This window comes from Sus scrofa, chromosome 12, assembly GCF_054392235.1.
Source record: "Sus scrofa isolate SSC_HxYL_T2T_F1_AM1 chromosome 12, Sscrofa_HxYL_maternal_Yorkshire_Landrace_v2.0, whole genome shotgun sequence".
In the NCBI taxonomy this organism is placed as follows: Eukaryota; Metazoa; Chordata; class Mammalia; order Artiodactyla; family Suidae; genus Sus; species Sus scrofa.
The window spans coordinates 63,256,954-63,274,308 of record NC_139394.1 but is presented as its reverse complement, the minus strand read 5'-3'; the positions used below and the strand labels follow the sequence as shown (position 1 = coordinate 63,274,308).

The 17,355-nt window shown below is 44.7% G+C and overlaps 1 long non-coding RNA gene across 20 annotated transcripts in view; it reads left to right on the top strand.

The window, feature by feature from the left end:
• Positions 1-16,214, top strand: part of LOC106508625 (uncharacterized) — a 37,622-nt gene extending 21,408 nt beyond the window's left edge. For 16 of the 20 annotated variants that reach the window (XR_014821913.1, XR_014821911.1, XR_014821912.1 and 13 more), the window contains one exon: positions 2,450-4,962. This is a non-coding gene — a long non-coding RNA (uncharacterized LOC106508625). Of the gene's footprint in view, positions 1-2,449; positions 5,176-5,670; positions 8,582-14,180 lie in introns of those variants that run through there. The other 4 variants (XR_014821917.1, XR_014821919.1, XR_014821904.1 and 1 more) reach the window with 3 other exon arrangements.
• The last annotated feature ends 1,141 nt before the right edge of the window (positions 16,215-17,355 follow it).

Genomic DNA, 17,355 nt, shown 5'->3' with positions numbered 1-17,355 from the left:
TACAACAACTATGGAGAGTACTGTGGAGGTTCCTCAGAAAACTGAATATAGAACTACCACATGATTTAGCAGTCCCACTCCTGGGCACATCATATCCGAACAAAAAACCATACATCAGAGGGACCAGGCGCCTATGTTCATTGCAGCACCATTCACAATAGCTGACACATGGAGACACCTAAGTGTCCATCGAGGTATGAATGGATACAGAAGATGTGGTACAGATGCACACAATGGAATATTACTCAGCCAGAACAAAAAGATGTCATTTGCAGCAACATGGATGCAACTAGATTCTCATATTAAGTGGAGAAATCAGAAAGGAAAGACAAATACCATATGATATAACTTAAGTGTGGAATCTAAAATATGCACAAATGAACCTGTCTACAGAACAGAAGCAGACGCATAGACACAGAGAACAGCCTTGTGGTCGCCAAGGGGAAGGGGGAGGGAGTGGGACGGAATGGGAGTTTGGGGTTAGTAGATGCAAACTCTTGCATTTGGAGTGGATAAGCCCTGAGATCCTGCTGTACAGCCCAGGGAACTACATCTAGCCTCTTGGGATAGACCATGATGGAAAATAATATAAGAAAGGGAAACGTATGTCTATGTATGTGGGTCACTTTGCTGTGCATTGGCGGTTGGCACAGTATTGGCACTTGAACTTTTGAAAATAATAAAAAATTTAAAAATTAATAGGGTAATACCCTCCTCCAGGATGGCAGGACTCCATGAAAAGTGGGAGGCAGATCGCCCTAAAAGACAGATACTGGTAATCAGGCTGATGAAGTGTTAGCAGCTGAACCACCCTCTTGTTCCTTAAAGCTCCTTTGATCCTCCACCTGCTTTGCCCTTCTCTCCGACCTGAGCTCTTCCAGATGGAATTCAGCCGAAATGACCGTCCTCTGAGGAGGGGGAGATTCTGCTTACAGGTCAGGTTGGTACTTGCTGGTTTCTGTAGAGGAAAATGCAACACACAGCCATGGCGAAAAGCTCTCAAATGGTTTTATGGAGAAGGCACCGACTTGGCCCTTCTGCATTCAGCAGCACCCACACTGGACTTCAGCTGATCATGGAACTGGTCCTTGAGTAACTTCTTTTAAAGTCAGGATCGCTCAACCACTCACATTAGAAAAAATAAAAAAATAAAAAAACTGCAACCAAACAAAACAAACCTGAATTAGCTAATGGGAGCTGCTGCTTTATCGATGCGTTTGCTTTATGGTCTAAAATGGGGTTTTAATAAATTTATGCTCCGGTAGACACATTCAGGGCCGAAGTATTTTATATCTGGGTTGCTGCTTTCCTGCCAAGGCTTGGCCCTCTTAATCTCCCACTGGGTGCCCGGGAAGGCTGAGTGCACTCGCCACTACTTAGAAGCCTGCTTTGCCTTGGGCACTCTCTCCACAAACTCCAAAATGTATCACATCAAGTGTGAACAGGTCAGCTGGCTCTCCACCATCTCTGCAGCAGCTCGATGTTCATCAGTACATGTGCAGATTAACGATCAAATCAGAAATCCCTGCGCTCAAATGCAAGTACAGTGAAGACGCATTTGTCTAGACTCCACTAGTGACTCCCTGTCTGCCGTGATTATTCATAAGTGGTAAAAACGCTCTAAGTAAAAAAAAAATGGACATTTTGTCTCTCTCTATGAATTTTCACTCTGCTCAGGGGTAAAGTAAATCAGTTCAGATGTCACATGCTCTTTCAAAAGAGGGTTTGATCTTATGAAATGAAATATTTTTCTAATATGTTAGGATCTAGAGGTTTTTTTTCCCTGTGCTAAGGGATTCTGATGTTTGACATAATACGGTGCAACGGTACAGTTCATCACGTGGTTGATAATAGGTACCATCCTTGAATTAAGGGACCCACTTCTTAAAAGTGCTGGAGGGAGTTCCCGTTGTGGCACAGGGGAAACGAATCCGACTAAGAACCATGAGGTTGCAGATTCGATCCCTGGCCTCGCTCGGTGGGTTAAGGATCTGGTGTTGCCGTGAGCTGTGGTGTAGGTTGCAGATGAGGCTCAGATCTGGCGTTCCTGGGGCTGTGGTGTAGGCTGGCAGCTATACCTCTGATTAGGCCCCTAGCCTGGGAACCTCCATATGCCACAGGTGCAGCCCTAAAAAAAAGTGTTGGACAATTTAGAATTTTTTCTGTCAAGTGAACGTTCTACCCAGTTGTATTATAAGCTCCTTGCATTGAAGGCTTATGCATTTTGTTTTTTGTGTCCCTAACTCACTCTCTCAATTGCTGCCTCATTGTGGCAGAAAAGTGTCTTTCATGTAGGAAATACTCAGTAAAGGGCTTTCCTTGTGAGACTTGATTATTCCAAACACGAGGATTCAAACCAGTTTCAAACAGCTAGGTGTGCTCTCGTTAGTTTGTTTTCTATCTAAATGGTTTAAATCGCTCATTAAATTGTTTACTTTTTATTTTTCAGTGTGAGTGTAATATCAGGATGATTTGACTGCAAGCAACAGAGAATCAAACAGAAATGGCCTAGGGAGTCCCTTCGTGGCTCCCCAGTTAACAATCTGACTGGATCATGAGGATGCAGGTTCAATCCCCGGCCTCTATCAGTGGGTGAAGGATCTAGTGCTACCATGAGCTGTGCTGTGGTGTAGGCTGGCGGCCGCAGCTCCAGTTGGACCCCTAGCCCGGGAACTTCCATATGCTGTGGGTGCAGCCCTAAAAAGCAAAAACAAACAAAAAAATGAAACAAAACAAAACAAAAAATCCACAAAAAAATCAGAAATGGCCTAAACAAAGAAGAAAACGTGTTATCCCATACTACAAGAAGTTTGGGGATTGAGTGAGTGGTTAAATGCATGATTAGTTTAGAAACTTGACAGCACCACCCAGGACCCATTTTCCCTAAGGCGCTGCTGCCCCCCACCCTGTAGGCTTAGCCACCGCAGCAAAGACACCCCCCTTCCCCAACCAGAGCCCTGCGTCAGGACTGGAAGGGGCCTCCTTCCCTCCATCCCCTTCCAGAACCTCCGCAGAAGACTCCCCTTGACGTCTCATTCCATCCCATACTGGTCACTTTGCAGGGGAACGGATTTACCATGGTGGCCAGAGACAATTAAGTCGCCCCCATCTCTGGAGAACACTTGACCACTCAGTACCCAGCAACTCGGGTACTCCTGGCAAGAAAGAGACAGGTGATACCCACTGGGTCCTGTCCACAGCGCCTGCCCCCAGCAACCTGTCTACCTGGAAAACTGAGGGGGTGCCACGCGGGTCTGTGTCTTCTCTGTAGTTTGCCCGAGTCTTTCCCATTAGGTAAGTGTCGCCCTTTTCCCTCTTTGCGGCTTTCCTCCTTGGCACGTCACCCAGGTTTTGTTCAGCCACAAGGGGCGATAGGCTGAAAGAGGAATCTCCAGGCCTAGGTGATGGGCCAGCCGTGGTGATCCTCACCCGTTTGCCTGGGCACCGTTTGGGAAACGTCCCCCTGCTCACCACGGAGATGAAAGACCAGGTCCCTGGAGGGGCTTCGCGGAAGGATTTTTCTCCCCAGTAAAGCGGCAGACAAGCCAAGGGTCCGCCGCCCTACGCGCCGTCTGCCTTTGAGCCGCCGCCAGCTCACATCCTTGAGCAGAAACGTTGCAGGGAGGCAGAAAGCGCCGAGTCTCATGGATCGTGCTGAGCGTTGCATCCACCCAGGACTGCTTACCTTCAGACTTCTGCTCCGGTGGCAGAGCAGCAAACCCCTATTGTGTAAGCCTTTGTAGATGGCTGGTGCCACTTGCTGCTGAAAGTGACAGATAATCTTTCTAGGAATATAACCCCTAAAGCCCTTTATGGTAACAGATGCACTTAGAGAATGTAGTTTTCTTTCTTTTTCTTACTTAAAAAAAAAAAAAAAAAAAGCTGAAGTCTGCCTCAGGCAAAAAGACAAACTGAAAACATATGTATGCATAATTGAAGTGCAATCAATATTCATTAGAAAATGAACGAATGTTCTTCAGGTTACTTTAATAGTTTTCTCGGGGAATCTGTTTTTGGATACGTATGTCAGCTACAATATTTGGCACTTCCAGGAGCTCTGTGTTGATGTCCTTCCTAGAAGTTGCACTTCTGCGCATTTTTCTGCGCCTTTGGGGTCTCAGATGTTCCTGGAAGGAATCACTTTTCACTCCCCTGGCTTTTCCCTCGAACAGGTAACTTGTAACTTGCTGTTGCCTATAGATATCGAGCATTTGTCCAAAAATATGTTCCTACAATACCTTCCTGTCTCAGCCATTCCATTCACAAGACAGTTTAAACATTTCTCCATGCTATTCCACAGATCATTCATAGAGGAACCATCTGAACCATGCAACAAAGTCTAGAAACTTTTATGACTTTTAACTTCCACGACAAGTTATCATGTACTTGGTACCCTCAGCCAGGTACATGTTAAGCTCAGGTTTCATGTATGTTAGCGTGGAGCCATATTTCCTTGTGGATAAACCTATAGATTTATCCCCACCCCCGCTTCCCTTCCCAGAAGTAACTGTTGCCTTGACAACAGGGTAAGGACAGCAGTGATGACGGCTGTGATAACGATTATGATAATGATGGCAGGAGAAACTGTATGCTGGCCATTATCTAAGCACTTTACATGCATTAGCTCCTTTAACGCCCAAGGAGGCATGTGACAGAAATGCTATTTTTATCCCCGTGTTAGAGATGAGGGCTGAGGAAAGACTGGTGAGGTGCCTTGCCCAAGGCCACACGTCTGGTCCCCAGAGAAGCCAGGCTTCCTACCCAGGCAACCCAGGGGTCCCATACACTGTCGCTGCCTGATAGGTAGCAGTGGTGGTGATACACACTTCCTCTAGGTACATGCGCATCCATAATAAAGACGCAGTAGACTTATTTGCATATTTTAAAAAGTGTATGGTTTCAGAACATTTGTTGTTTTTCCCTGTTATGAATCGTGTCGCAGTAAACGTCTCGCGTGCATCACCTCACGTGTGTGCTGCTCTATGGCCAACATCGAAAGGTCTCATTTCTGGAGTTCCTGTCGTGGCTCAGAGGTTAACGAACCTGACTAGCATCCATGAGGTTGTTGTTCGATCCCTGGCCTCGATCAGTGGGTTAAGGATCTGGCGTTGCCGTGAGCTGTGGTGTAGGTCACAGATGTGGCTTGGGTCTGGTGTTACTGTGGCTGTGGTGTAGGCCGGGGGCTGCAGCTCCAATTCGACCCCTAGCCTGGGAACCTCTACATGCTGCGGGTTCGGCCTTAAAAAGACAAAAGACAAAAAAGAAAGAAAGAAAAGAAAAATCTCATTTCTGCTTGGTAGATTTTGCACATCATCAATTTTTTTTTTCAGTTGTTCCAAAATAGCTCTTCAAAGTGTTAGTACCAGTTTGCAGCCATAGCAACACTATATAAGACTTTCCAGTTCCAGTAGCCCCACCCATTCTTATTATTGGATTTATTGGTTGGTTGTTGATTTTTGTCAGTTGATAGGTATGGCATGGTATTTGATCTAGTGTGAATTTTTCTTTGATTACCAGAGAGGTTGAAGCATTTTTCCATTTGTTTGTACTTCCTTTTTGCTTGTATTGTTTGCTTGCCTGATTTTTTGTTTGTTTGTTTGTTTGCCTTTCCTTGAGCCGCTCCCACGGCATATGGAGGTTGCAAGGATAGGGGTCGAATCGGAGCTGTAGCCACCAGCCTACGCCAGAGCCACAGCAACTCGGAATCCAAGCTGCATCTGCAGCCTACACAACAGCTCACAGCAACGCCGGTTCCTTAACCCACTGAGCAAGCCAGGGACTGAACCCGCAACCTCATGGTTCCTAGTCGGATTCGTTAACCACTGCGCCATGACGGGAACTCTTGCTTGCCTGATTTTTAGGGAATTCTGTTATATTCCTCTTCTATAAAACTAGTTGTTTGGGCTGTAAACACCTTAGAGTGGCTACTGACTTTTTTTTTTCCTTTTTTCTTGTTTGACTTTCTTTTCATTGTTGTCTTTTTTTGTCTTTTCGTCTTTTCTAAGGCCACCTGCGACATATGGAGATTCCTAGGCTAGGGGTCTAATCAGAGCTGTAGCCACTGCAGCCACAGCAACTCGGGATCCAAGCCTTGTCTGTGACCTACACCACAGCTGACAGCAATGCCGGATCCTGAACCCACTGAGCGAGGCCAGGGATCAAACCCGAAACCTCATGGTTCATAGTTGGGTTCGTTCCCACTGAGCCATGACGGGCACTCTCTCTTTTCATCGTTGCCTTGATACGCAGAAGTCCTTAGTTTGATATAGTTTTATTCTCAATATGATTTATGCTTTTGGCCCCTTAAGGAGGAATGACAGTGCTCAGATGTCAGCAAGATGGCCTCGCACGGTTTATTTTGTCTTTTTTTTTTTTTCTTTTTAGGGTCACATCTGTGGCATATGGAAGTTCCCGGGTTTGAAGGTTGAATTGGAGCTGCAGCCACAGGCCTACACCACAGCCATGGCAGCACCGGATCTGAGCTGCATCTGCAACCTACGCTGCAGCTTGTGGCAGTGCCAGATCCTAACCTACTGAGCAAGGCCAGGGATCAAGCTTGCCTTCTCAGGGACACTGTGTCAGGCTCTTCAGCCCCTGAGCCATAACGGGAACTCCTTCGTTTTCAAGTTTTGCTTTCATTTAGATGATTTGGGGGTATGACAGGACGTCGATACCCAGTCTTACCCTCTTTCATCCCTGGTTTCCTGGAGAGTATCTTTTCCGTTACAGCCAGGATGCAGCCTCATTCATTGATTATGCTGATCCTTTGCCCAGCGATCTGACAGGCCGTCTCTGCGTATTTCAGATTTCCTTTTCTAAGTGCTTCTATTTCGGGTCCCTGCTCCCTGTGACAACATCACATTGTTCAAATTACTACCATCCCTGTCTAATCCCCTTCCTTTTTCTTTAGCATAGTTTTGTCAAGTCCTTTGAAAAACTGTACAGGAATTTTTTATTGAAATTGTATTGAATTTATAGGTAAATTTGGGGAAAATTGCAGTCTTTAAAATATTGAACTCTCCCGTCCATGAATATAGTAAATCCTGTATTTCTTCCCCACTTCCATCAGCTTTTGTTGCTTTCTCCATAAAAATCTGACACACCATTTGTTAAATTTATTTCTTGACACCTTAAAAGCTTTTATTGTCATGGTTAATAATGTCCTTTAACAATAACTATTGATTTTTGTGTATTGGTTTCTAGCAAATTGTGAGCTTTCTTATTAGCACTCATATTTATTTGTAATTTCTCCTGGATATTCTATGCAAGCATATATTCTTTGTACTAATTACGTTATCTCTTTTCCCTGGTCTTTAGCTTTTTGTGTCTATGATGCTTTTTAAATTTGGGGTATAATTATCAACCAATAAAATGCACAGAGGTCCTAACTGCTGAACTCAGTTAGGTCTGACCACTAGATACACTTGTGTAATCAAGGTCCTAATCAAGATACGGCACACTCCCATCGCGCCAGGAAACGCCCCCGGGCTCCCCCCTGTCGAGTCCTTCCTCCCAGCCTTAGGCAGTCAGCAGTCTGCTTCCTGTGGCTATCAGTTAGTGCCTCCTGTTCTTGAACTTTATGTAAATGGAATCACCCGGGCTTTTCATTTTGGGACTGGATGCTTTTACACTGCACAGTGTTGCCTTACGTTGCATTTATGTTGTTGCCTGCGTCAGGAATCCATCCTTGCATGACTGAATAATGTTCCCTTCTTTGGATATTCCACAGTTTGTTATCCCAGCTCCATGTTTTGTTTTTGTTTTTTTGTCTTTCTTTAAGGCCTTACCCGAAGCACATGGAGGTTCCCAGGCTAGAGCTCAAATTGGAGCTGCAGCCTCCGGCCTACACCACAATGACCCCAGATCTGAGCCTCTTCTGCGACCTAAACCACAGCTCATGGTAACACCGGATCCCACTGAGCGAGGCCAGGGATTGAACCCGCAACCACATGGTTCCTAGTTGGATTCATTTCCGATGCACCACGACGGGAACTCCCCAGCTCCATGTTAATAGAACTGTCTTGTTTTGAGTCTGGGGCCACTATGAATAAGTGTCCTATAAACATTTCAGTCTTTTAACTTTTTCTTTTCTGCAGCACATGGAAGTTCCTTGGCCAGGGATCCAGCCCTCTCCATTGCAGTGACCTGAGCCACAGCAGTGACAACGCTGTATTCTTAACACACTAGGCCGCCAGGGAACTCCTCTTTTATTTTCTTATTGTGGCTCCTAGGACCTACCATATGACGTTGAAGGGAGGGTATCCTGAGGTTTTCAACACTGTGAGTTTCAGTATTGGCAGCGGGCTTTTGAAGACGCGCTTCATTAAGTGGGGAGAGGTCTCACCTATCCTTGCTTTACTTGAGAGTATTTATTTATTCATTTTGAGGAGGTATCTTTGTTTAATCAAGAATGATTGCTGGGTTGAATTAAGTGTCTTTTCTGCATCTATTGAAATGATTTTTCTCCTTTCATCTGTTAATGTAGTGACTATATTAATCTATCTTCTAAGTCATTTTTTACATTCTTGGATAAATCTTAATTAGCAATGAATTAAGAAATTACTTTGCCAGATTTTACAAATAATACGTTATTTCTTACACTTGTCTCTTTGTGCATACATGAAAGGGGCCTAAAGTTTTCTTTTCAGCTTTGTTCCAAGGCTTCATAGGCTCATAAATGAGCTGAAGGGATTTCTTCCTCTTTCTATTTTTCTGAAGCCATTTTATGATATTAAAATGATCCATTTCCTGAAGGCAGAACTTACCTGTAAAACCACCCAGGCTTGGCGATTGTGTTTGTGTGTGTTGTCAGGGAGGGCAGTGGGGGGCACGTGGACCCATGCAGTTCCTTTGATGCTCGTGTGTATGCTCACTTTTTTTTTTTTTTTTTTTTTTTTTTTTTTTGTCTTTTTGACATTTCTTGGGCCACTCCCGCGGCATATGGAGGTTCCCAGGCTAGGGGTCGAATTGGAGCTGTAGCCACTGGCCTACGCCAGAGCCACAGCAACGCAGGATCTGAGCCATGTCTGTGACCTACACCACAGCTCATGGCAACGCTGGATTGTCAACCCACTGAGCAAGGGCAGGGACCGAACCCGCAACTTCATGGTTCCTAGTCAGATTCGTTAACCACTGCACCACAACGGGAACTCCTATGCTCACCTTTTATGTCTCTTCCTGAGTCAATGTTGTTGTTATATTTTTCCAGAAAATTGCCCTTTTAATCTGAGTTTTTCACGTTTATTGGCATTGTTTATAAAATTTATCTTTTTTTTCCTCTCCCTATTCTGTTCTTTCAATTCAGAGTATTGTTTATTTTTACTTTAATTTCTCTTCTTTTGATCATGTTAGCCAGATGTTTGCCTATTTAATTTGTCTTCCAAAAGAGCCATTTTTTTTCTTTTGTTACTCTTCTTGACTGTGTCTTTGTCTGTAATGCTATTAACTTGTGCTCTTATCTTTATTATTTCCTTCCTTCTAATTCCTTTGGGTTTACTCTGTTGCCCTGTTCTTTTTCTAACCTTTGATTTACATACTAAGTACAGTCATTTCCAACATTCTTCTTCGTGTAATATGTGCATTTAAAGATATATTTTAGGAGTTCCTGTCATGGCTCAGCGGTTAACAGACCTGACTAGTATCCATAAGGACATGGGTTTGATCCCTGGCCTCTCTCAGTGGGATATGGATCCTGCATTGCTGTGAGCTGTGGTGTAGGCTGGCCCCTACAGCTCCGATTTGACCCCTAGCCCAGGAACCTCCATATACCACAAGTGCGGCCCTAAAAAGACCAAAAAAAAAAAAAAGAGAGAGAGAGAGAGATTAATTTTAATTGTTTACAGTGTGCACTGAAACCAACTAGCTGGCTCATTTTGGATTGTCAGAGTTCTTTGAGTGTATTTCTTCCTAATTCCACGTTTGATGTGGATAGCTTGAAATAGATCTGGTGGGATATTTATGCTATGGATGGGCAAATGCTACAAACCCACCCCCCCCACCTCCCCTGTACCCCCCCCCCCAATGCGGGGGTGGCACACTGAGAGCCTTTTGGACGACATTTGTTGTTTTCCAGATTTGGTATTTAATGTCTGTATTATGATTTGGTTCTAAAATTCCATCATTTCTTCTTTACTCATGGGTTACTTAGAAATAGATTTAAAAAAATAATTCCAAGAATATTCAATCATTTTTGTTGTTGATTTTTAACTTTATTGTGATGTGGTCTATAGGATGTGATTTTGTTGACAGTTGTTCAGACTTGATTGGTAGCATATTATACAAGCAATTTATTAAAATATGCGTGTATACTTGGAAATATATATGTAAAATATGTATATTTATATATAGATAAACCAGCAATAGAATAACAGCTTCTATTGTTAGAAGTTATTATGGAATAATAGCTTCCATATCTTCCAGCCTCTGATATTGCTATTCGAAATTCTGTTGCCATCTAAGTTGTTATTCTATTGTTGGTTTATTTTTTCTTCCTGGATTTTTTTTTTTTTCTTTTTAGGGCTGCACCTGCAGCATATGGAAGTTCCCAGGCTAGGGGTTGAATCAGAGCTGTAGCTGCTGGCCTAAACCACAGCCGCAGCAATGACAGATTTGAGCCACATCTGCGACCTACACCGCACAGCTCACAGCAAGGCCAGATCCTTAACCCACTGAACGAGGCCAGGATCAAACCCGCATCATCATGAATACTAGTCGGGTTCCTTCCTACTGAGCCGCAATGGGAACTCCCCTGGATATTCTGATTTCTTCATTTCACAGCAGTGAATCTAAGTGTGAATTTATTTGTATTTATTATGCTCGGACTTTATTTTTTTGATCAAGTCTGTACAACTGTCAACCGTTATCATTATGAATACTTTTTCTATCCCATCATCTCATTCTCTCTTTTGGGGATTCTTATTAGACATACAGTTCACCCTTGAGCAAGTGGGGGTTGAACCCTACCAGCTGTTGAAAGTCTGTGCATGAGGTTGCAGTCAGCCCTCCAATCGTGCTTCTGCACCCAAGGATTCAAGCAGTGGCAAATTGTACAGCACTGTAGTGTGTATTTATTGAAAAAACCAAGACCCGAGAGTCAGTGGATCACTCAGTTCAAACCTGCGCTGTTCAAGGGTCAGCTGTGTGTTGAAGTTTTTCCATCTATACTCCGTGTCTTCCAACTTGTCTTTTAAATTTCCTGTCTTCTTGTATGTCTCAGTCTGTCTTCTGGGCAGTGTACTTGGATTTGGCTTCCAGTCCATTAGCTCTCTTTCTACCATATTATTTCTGCTGTTTCATACCATTCCTTCTTCACATCCCATTGCGTGTTTTTCTTCAGATGACTTTCTAATTACATTTTTGGATGCTCGTTTTTATGTTTCCTTTTTCTGTTGACTTTCATTCACGCTGACTCATCTCCCTGTGCATTTTGTGATTTGGTTACAAGAGGGATTTTATTTTCCTTTGGGGCTCTTGGCAGCCGGCGTTGTTTGCTTCTTCTCGACACCCGAGAGCTGGCACAGCCTAGGAGCGACTTTATGTTAACGTTCAGCTCAAGGAGTTCCCACACCATGAATGCCGTGCCCAGCAAACTCTTAAACACACGGGGCTGAGATGCTGAGTTTTCATGGGAGAATTATTTATTGATTTAGTCTCCTGATTTTCCAGCGAGAGTCATGGCTGAGACACATTCCATAATGTGTCTCTGGACTGGTGGGCAGAGTTGATTGGTCCCAGTTCTCACTGAGTTAGCCATCCATCCAGGGTCGAATTCCTAGCTAACCAAATTAGATAACTCCCCACCACTGTCCGCACCCACCTCATGGCGGCTTCAGTGAGGGGTCAGGCAGCTGGCTCTATGGCCCGCGGCTCTCTCCCAGCTTCTCATCGTGGGCTGGGCCCTTTTGTTCTTGAGCGCAGTCTTAGATTGTTTTTAGTTATGGTGCACTGTCCACGACATAGAATTTACCGCTTAAGCACAGTCGAGAGGCGTTTAGCGCTTCCGCGTTGCTGTTACTGTGCAGCCACACTTCTTCCCGTCTCCAGAACGTTTTCATTTCCCAAACGGGACCTCCGTATCTCCTTCCCGCTAACCCCCACCCTCTGGCAGCCCCCTTCTACTCTTGAGGAGACATGAACTTGATGGCTCTGGGGACCTCACGTAGGGAGACTCTCAGAGGATCTGTGCTCCTGTGTCTCGCTTGTTTCACTCAGCACGATGTCCTCTGACCTCATCCGCGCCGTGGCGTGTGTCAGGGTTTCCTTCCTTTTGCAGTTGAATAATACTCATCGTCTGTGGAGGCCGAGTTTGGCTTCTCTTTCGCCATAGACGGAGGCCGGGGCTGTTGACACCTTTGGGTTATTGTGAATAACGCTGCTGCGGGGTGTACAGGTATCTCTCCGAGTTCCTGTTTCGGTTCTCTGGGGCGCACCTGTACACCTGTGTACCTAGAAGTGGAGTTTCTGGATCATATGGTAGTTTTCTGTTTAATTTTTAGGGGGCACTGCCATACCATTTTCCGTTGAGACAGCCATAGATTTTTCTTAAAAGCTGTAATATTTAATCCTAATATGTATACATTATTAGTGGGAGCTATGCGTGGGAGCCTAGTCCCCTATCTTCCCAGAACCAAAAGTCCTGCCTCCTTTAGCTGATATGGTTTTTTACCCCATATTGCTCCTTCTTTTTTCTGACCCAGGTTCTTTGTCTTTCTCTGACTGTTCCAGGTCCCAGAGAGTCATTCCAGAATAGCTAAGCTGTCACAGGTCTGCTCAGGCATATATATGTGTATATTCACATGTACCATATGTATTGATTTTCTGTGACACCTGAAGCTGCAGGGAGCAGGGGTACCCTCTTCCTAAGTTTGGAGGTGCAGTGTCTATTTGAGGAAATGCCTGCTTTGAATGGATTTGTGTTTATGTAAGTATTTTAGGTTCTTGCCATGTGAGAAAATATTTGATCACAGAAGTCTGGGTTGTTTCTTCCACCTAAATTTCTGTGTCCGTTACAAGTGTATTTCATAACCAGGAGTTTCCTGAGCCTCGCCTCCTTCGTTAAAGAATAACCAGGGTTTATATAGGGTGCGATTTAATGATTGAGGTAAATGAAATTCCAGTTCTTTTACTGGAGGTTTTTAACTTCATTAAGTTTTTGAGAGCCTGCTAAATTCTTCTACGCTGTCCTCTTTCCTTCAGACTTTGTCTTGAACTTACTGACACTTTGCCTTAAAATTTTTTTCTGGAGTTCCCGTTGTGGCTCAGTGAAAACAAACCCGACTAGTATCCATGAGGACACAGGTTTCATCCCTTGGCTTCACTCAGTGGGTTAAGGATCCTGCGTTGCTGTAGCTGTAGTTAGGCCAGCAGCTGCAGCTCCTATCTGACCCCTAACCTGGGAAGTTCCATATGCCACAGGTGCAGCCCTAAAAAGCAAAAAAAAAGAAAAAAAGAAAAAATTCTCTTCCTAAGAAAAAGGTGAGCAAGTTGTAGCAAAAGTCATTTCCTGCTCAAGAAAAAACTTCAAGGAGTTCCCGTCGGGGCGCAGTGGTTGGCGCATCTGACTAGGAACCATGAGTTTGCGGGTTCCGTCCCTGGCCTTGCTCAGTGGGTCGAGGATCCAGCATTGCTGTGAGCTGTGGTGTAGGTTGCAGACTCGGCTTCGGATCCCACGTTGCTGTGGCTCTGGCGTAGGCCGGTGTCTACAGCTCCCACTCGACCCCTAGCCTGGGAACCTCCATATGCCGTGGGAGCGGCCCAAGAAATGGCAAAAAGACAAAAAGACAAAAAAAAAAAGGAAAAGAAAAAACTTCAAGAACATGATTCACTAAATTTTTGGCTATCAAAGATGATAAAAATAGATCTCTTTGAAGGAGTGTTTTAATCAAAACTATGTTCCTTCATAATCTGAGTCTGCAAACCCTGTCGGGTGGGAAAACAAACGATTTCAGATTGTTATTTCCAACAAGATGGCAGACTCGCAGCTCTGACACACTGTTCCTCTGAAAACAATGAAGAGTCTAGCCAAAATGCCATCGAATTCTTAACAGCCCGTACTGATAAGGTGTTGTAAAATAAGGATTCCTTAGAGACCCACATTAAGTGAAAGTAGAAAGCTGCAGGGATGGGCAGAGGACTAAAGAATATTTACTGGACCTTGGTGACCTAAAGCTTTTGTTTGCCAGCTTCAAGAGGCAGAAGACATGGCCCTTGGGCTGCCTGAGATGCACTGTTTCATAGGAGGCCCCGTCACTGAAGCTGGGACTACCTCCGCCACCAAAGGCTCCCCATCGAAAACTGAATTAGAAATTATCTTGACCCCCCATGGACATCAAAGAAAAATTCCCGATGGAAACTGCGTGCTGAGTAAAGGAAAAAAATGGCTCTTATCCTAGACACTTGATCCCCACTGACCTTCAGCGGCCCACCTGCTTCTCGGTCTTTGTTTCTGTCTCCATGTCCTCTAAGGGCCTAACCCTCTCTCTCCATGCTCAGTGCTGTTCTTGGGATGCAACCAATTCCTTCACTGATGAGATGAAAAACTGAAGGCGTGTCTGTAACACTTCTTTTCCCAGACACCCCACACCCAGTCTCCACTCTGGATTTTGCCACATCCCCACTCTCCTTCCAAACGATAACACCTGTTCTTTCCCTGATCGAACGCTGCGGGCCCCTCTTTCCTTCCGTCTCTGTCAAGGCGGGAGGAGCAGGGCCTTTTCCTTGGAAGCCCTCCGCTGTCTGTTCCCTCTGGAAGGACTAGGAGCCTCCATCCTGGTCCGCGAGTAGCTGTCTCTAGGGATGAAAATGGTTTTCAGAGTCAGAGGCATGTTTGAGTCTCTGCTATTCTGTAGGCACGTTGCCTACATTCTCTTAACCCATTTGGCGGGTGTGGAAATGAAAGCCTGGAGAGATTAAGTGATTTACCACTGGTTCCATAAATGACAGGGCTGGGATCAGAGCTGGGGTCTGTCTGGCCCCAGGGATCACGGTCTAAACCTGCCTGAATCCCTTAATTTGATTCTTAATCTCTTAATCCTTAATCATACCTTCTTCAGGATAGCCAGATAAGATAAGAGACACAAGATAGTTGTGTCTCTTACTCAGGCATCCACCCCACTCTGTGTGTATTTTTATTTTAGCGTGAGCCGCAATGTACTGAAATTAATATCTCCCAATCAGATCGCTATGCCTCTGGGGCCCAGGGCAGTGCCTGGTGTACAGACTGATGCAGTATTTCTTCTGCGGCTGTTTATTTGCCCATCGTGGCTACTCAGGCCCTTCCTTAGTCCCACCGATGGAGAAACTGGGATGGAAACTAATCAGTGCAGTACTGGACAAGCAAAGGTAGCATCGGGTTGGGATTTGGGGGCAGTTAGGCAGTTACAGACTGTTTAGACCCTAAAATCTGCCTGATTGATCCTAGTCTGAGACACTAGGTCTCGTTTGAATCTCCAAGCCTAGGGAAGCACCTTATCTCCATAAACATAGCCCTAGAACACCAGTTCACAAATGGATTGAAAGGTAGGTGCCCCGGACTGAATGTTTCCTGTGCCCACCTCCCCAAGTTCTTATGCTGAATTCCTACGGCCCAATGTGATGACATTAGTATGTGTGGCCTTTGGAGGTGCTGAGGTCGCGAGGGTGCAGCCCATGTGAATGGGGTTAGTGCCTTTTCAGGAGACCCCATAGACCTTATCGAGAGACTCCCTTGCCTCCTCCACCTAGTGAACTCGGGGGGGGGGGGTGGAGAGACACACACTGTGAACCAGGAAGAGGGCCCTCACCCGCCCGTACCCACGCCTTGATCTTGGACCCCTCTGGAACCGTGAGAAAGAAATGCCTGTGGTTAGTAAGCTGCCCGGTCAGCGGCATTTCGTCACAGCAGCCGGAATCGACAGTCAGCAAGAATGCAGTTTAATCTTTGTCCGCCTCAATGTGATAAATTTAGAAGCTGACTTTTGTTTGTTTTGAAACATGTAAAGTAAAGCTTGGGACATTACTGAATCCAGATTAAGTAGAAAATCAAAATACATTCTGCTAAAATCCCAACTCCACTAGAACCTTTTTCTCAAATCCATAGAGGTACATGTTTATGGAAATGGTTAATAAGTGCTTATGATGAAAATGCCACATCCTATCTCAGTCCTACTACTTGCTTTCAATCCTCTTATTATTTGTTCTGGTATATGTTTCTAAATATATCATTATCCTGCTATGAATCGACTTTTATTTGCGATGTTGTCTATCGGTTTTCTTCTGCAGGAGAAGGGAGATTAGCTGTCTTCCATTGCCCCAAGTATACACTGCCCCTCCCTTTTTCTGCAGAAACAGCGAAAAGGGTTTATCACAGTCTTTGTTGATGTCAGTGAGCAGTGTTTGCATTGTTAGGGCCGGCTGGCATCACACAGTGTTCGTCTTTCTCTGTTGGGCTTACGTCCCACAGCAAAATGCTCTCCACATCTGTCTGTGCTGCTGCAAGTGACAAAATCTCGCTCTGTCTTATGGCTGAGGAGTACACACTGTGTGATATCCCTTCTAGGTGGAATCTGAAAAGTACAGCACACCACAACAACAGAAAAGAAACCGGAGTTCCTGTCATGGCACAGCGGAAATGAATCCGTAGGAACCATGAAGTTGCAGCTTCGATCCCTGGCCTCCTCAGTGGGCTAAAGATCTGGCGTTGCCGTGAGCTGTGGTGTAGGTCACAGACACGGCTCGGATCTGGTGTGGTTATGGCTGTGGCTGTGGCCAGCAGCAATTTAAAAAAAGGCAAGAGATGGTAGTCACAGCGGAGCCATGTTGCACATCATAGCCATTGTTTCTTTATCACACAGTTTTTGTTTCCTCTAATGTTAATAATCAACTCCTACCGATGTTTGTTTCGTTTTCTTTAGACCTGTCACTCATCGCACTAAGATTCCCAATGGAACAATGAAAATTCGTTTCATTTGGCAGATGTGGCAGGTGATTCTTGTCTATCTTGGCCCCAAAAGTCCAGTTTATTTTCAATGTGTAAATTTTGTTTTTCTTTTGTCTTTATGAACTTGGGGTCATGCCGAATACACCGTTTCTTCGTAAGTGACTCTTTTACTAAGTGATGCCATGAACCTCCTTGATGACTGGAGCAGCCTGTGCAATGAACGCATGATATTCTACTGCCTGAACACTCCACAGGCCCTTCAACATGCTTATGCATTTTTCAGGTTTTCCACTTTTATAAACACTCATGAGATTCACACTCTCAAAGCTCAATTTTGGCTAATTATTTCCTAAGATAAGTTCCAAGTGTAGAATTACTGAATCAACTGACATATTGGATGCATATGTTCTTTCAGAAATAGTGCTGAATTCGAGACATGT